Source organism: Telopea speciosissima, chromosome 9, assembly GCF_018873765.1.
Source record: "Telopea speciosissima isolate NSW1024214 ecotype Mountain lineage chromosome 9, Tspe_v1, whole genome shotgun sequence".
In the NCBI taxonomy this organism is placed as follows: Eukaryota; Viridiplantae; Streptophyta; class Magnoliopsida; order Proteales; family Proteaceae; genus Telopea; species Telopea speciosissima.
In genome coordinates this window covers 33,622,763-33,626,526 of record NC_057924.1, presented here as the reverse complement: position 1 = coordinate 33,626,526, position 3,764 = coordinate 33,622,763, and the positions used below count along the sequence as shown (strand labels likewise).

General features: G+C 37.3%; 1 long non-coding RNA gene across 1 annotated transcript; it reads left to right on the top strand.

Moving 5' to 3' along the window:
• Positions 1-1,497: 1,497 nt before the first annotated feature.
• LOC122640954 lies at positions 1,498-2,388 on the top strand. The gene is made up of 2 exons (XR_006329788.1): positions 1,498-1,540; positions 2,095-2,388. It is a non-coding gene; the product is annotated as an uncharacterized LOC122640954 (long non-coding RNA).
• The last annotated feature ends 1,376 nt before the right edge of the window (positions 2,389-3,764 follow it).

Below are 3,764 nucleotides of genomic sequence, written 5' to 3'. Positions count from 1 at the left end.
ATGGACACCCTACCTATGTGAAGAGGCTAAATGCCTGAATTAGGTTCAAGGGGTACAAACGAAATCACTGGTTGACCGATTTTGTACTACTACTTGTATAAATATTCATTCCAAGCTGTAGATGGTGAAAGTAGTACTACCACAAAGAAAGAGGTTGAGCGGTAAAGCTCTTAATTAGTCTAATCCCAGGAAATGTGGGGGTGTGTCAGTTGTGGTGCATACTAGGGACTAAACTAAGTGAATGTAGGGGGTGTGGCCGCCGCCGATGAGAACTTATAGGCGAGTTCTCTAAAACATTCACGAGTTCAAGATAAGGGATATGGCCGGTTCAAAAGTCCAAAGTGATTTTATGATGGGTAGCACAAGAGTCGACCTATGGGATATGGTTGATGGGACGGTCAGCTACACCAATGAGAAAAGGTTCAAGGAGTCTGACTCCACCTCTACTCTGTAGCGCGGTTCATTAGACCTAGTGTAGGTTCAAGTCCGGAAGACACCTACAACGATGTGTCCTATAGTGTCTAATTCAGTCACAGCATGTGTGTCTCGTGTCATTTTGAAACTTGTGGGGGATTGTTAGATTTAAAATATATTTTATTTTATTTTAAGTTTCAAAATTTTTTGATTGCTTTGTTATGGTGTGGGACCCATGTGATTAAAGAAGTAATTCCAAAGGTTGTAACATTCTATGGGTACCCTAAAGTCTATTCATGGTCACTATCATGAGTGGGAAGGTGGGTCAAGGATATTGAATGAGATTGATTTCTCAATTCATGGCCATAGGTGATGTCTCTCCCTTTATGGGTATTAAGGCCTTTATGGTCCTTAGTGGAGAATGACCATTTTATGGGGTTTTAAGGCCTTTATGGTCTTAGTGGAGAATGAATGAATTTTAAGGTCATTCATGACCCTTAGTGGGGAATGACCATGAATTTGGAATTAACCTCCAATTCATGTCCATATTCATGCCCATAAATCTTATTCTTCAATTTGGTCATAAGGGGATGGTTATTCTTGAGAATTCCAAGGGAATGCAAGGATTGGTCTTGGGCCTATATAAACCCAACCAATTGCTTTGTAAGAGACATCTTTGGATACATGTTCATGCCCATACTTAGCAATCACTAGAAGTATTATTCTCTCTCTCTCTCTTTTCTTCTAAGTGTGTTAGAGGGTTGCTATGTTGAAGCTCTTGGCTCCTTCAAGGGACTAGAAGGACTGCTTCATCTTCTAGTTGGAGGTTGTTTTATCTTGGGGTAGTGGTGCAGAACACTCCTTGGCAGTAGGAGGCATCAATTACCTTAAAGGCAGCACCACAAGTGTGACTCAACCTCAAGCTTGTTCAAGTTGTTGCGGGTGTGGTTCTACATCAAATTCAAGCTTTGGTCTTCTCATTTCAGCCAAAGGTCAAGCCTAGTTTCTACTGCTTAATCTATTGTATTGCAATTCGTGTTGTTTCAATTATTTGTAAGGAATTGTAATACAATTACCCAACAGATCCCCAGAGGGCTATCTGTGCGGTAACTGGATTGCCTGCCAAGTAAGACATCTTTGCACTCGGCAAAAAAATTGACATATATGGCTGGGGAGATTGTCATCTTGTTCCATTTAATACTTTTATTTCAACTCCACAAGAGATTATATTATTTTTGTTTGTCTTGGCAATTGTTGGGGACTTGATACTTCATGAACATTTGGTCAAGTGTCTGATGCGCTAGTTGTATTCCTGTTTCCTTTTTTCTTTTTTAAATTATCTTAATTATATATTAATGGACAGAAGATGATAGTTTTTTGTATTCTAAGTTCATGTATGCCACCTTTTGATGAAATTTTGTGTTCAAAGCTTCTGGTTTGTCACTATTTAACACTTTATCACAAAATCACGATGAGAACAATGATGGCAAATGATGAAGCAACTTCGTATACCAGTAAAATGAACCAATCAAACTTGAACGAAGAAATCTAATAAATAATTGTTTCCAGATTTTTTAAATAAATCAAAAAAAGATTGTGATATAATATAAAATGTAAAATCCTTGTTAATTTTCAGAATGATTAACATTGAAATTTTTTATATTCTATTGAACCTTCCAGGTTATATATCAGTTTACAAGAAGGGAATGAAAGATTGAAAGTTTCTAAACCACTATCGAGTTACCATGGACGAATATAAAGCACAGTAGCATGAATAAGTGCGAAATACAATACATAATATCATGTAACACCTATAGCTCCATTCCAGCTCTGTGCCATTTGTCCATTTGTTCATTGATTGTAACAACCTTCTGCTTGGATGGGTCAAGGAAAGACAAATATTGAGAAGAATATACATTTTCCTCTAATAAATTGTATGATATAATAATTAATTTTTGTATCCCTGCCAGGCTTTCATGAAAGTCGAACACTTTGACCATGTTTTCCTTGGGTGATGGACATTTCTTTAGTAATGAAATTATTGTTGAATTATTTTTGGTTGCTACAGGTACCGTGACCCCAAGACAGGATTACCTCATGCAACTAAAGAAGCATTCAAAATTATCCGGGAACGGTAAACCTCCTTCAATGATTTCCTAGGAGATGCATCGTCTTTTCTTTTGGGTCATAATTATTTCAATAATTATCAATTCTGTTTTAACTTTGGCATCAATTAACTTTCTGAGCTGTGTTATCTTTTTCATTAACTTTCCGTCAGTTTTATCCTTCTCTTAATGGAGTTGAGTGATTATACACTTCTAAATTTACCTAAGCAGTTGTGAGGTTAAGGCCACTAAAACAATTGTATGACAATGACTGCTACACCATCACCACCACCACCACCACCAACAACAACAACAATTAATCCTTATCTCAACTAAATGGGGTTGGCTGCATGGATCCTTGCCCTCCAATCAGCTCTATTTGAGGTCATACTTGATGCAAGACCTAAACTATGCATGTCTTTCCTCACCACGTCTTTTAGGGTCATTTTAGGCCTACCTCTAGCTCTTTTATTGCTACATTCTTGTTGATTGGGGAAATATGGCTTATGTCAATGAGACACAACCAATAATGCTTTATTTATAATAGAATATAAGAGAGTAAAAGTACAAAAATATCCCTATGGATAATTCTACCCTTACACCCATATTAGAACACTCTCCCTCAAGTTGGTGCATAAATACCACACATGCTCAACTTGCACACAATAGGATGAAAAACTTTATTACTGAAACCTTTGGTAAACACATAACCAATTGGTCTCCAGACCTGACAAAAGGAACACATATCAGATCCGATTCTAGCTTTTCTTTAATGAAATGAGGAAAATCTCCCCATGCTTTATCCGACCATGTTGAATTGGATTGTGAGCGATATTGATAGCTGATTTACTATCACAATATAGCATCATAGGAAGAGTAACAAGAACAGCCAAATCAGTCAAAAGACTTTGGAGCCAAATAGTTTGCAATGGGCCATAGTCCGGAACTTTGTGATGGAGAGTTGAAAAAAAAATTCACAGACAAGATCCCAAGTCAAAACCCCACTCACATAAAAACCCAAAACTTGACTGAAAACTCAAACTTTTCGGAATAACACCAAACTGTAGGAAACAATAGTTAATAGGAAGGATAAGAAGCCCTCAAAAGATGGGAACAATCCGATGGGTGGTTTGGGAGTAATTTAGGAAACAGTGATCAAGGTTTAAAGTATCGGTCCTTATCGTATTGTATCGGCTGATACATACCAGTATCGGTCGGTACCGATATGATACAGATCTATACGTC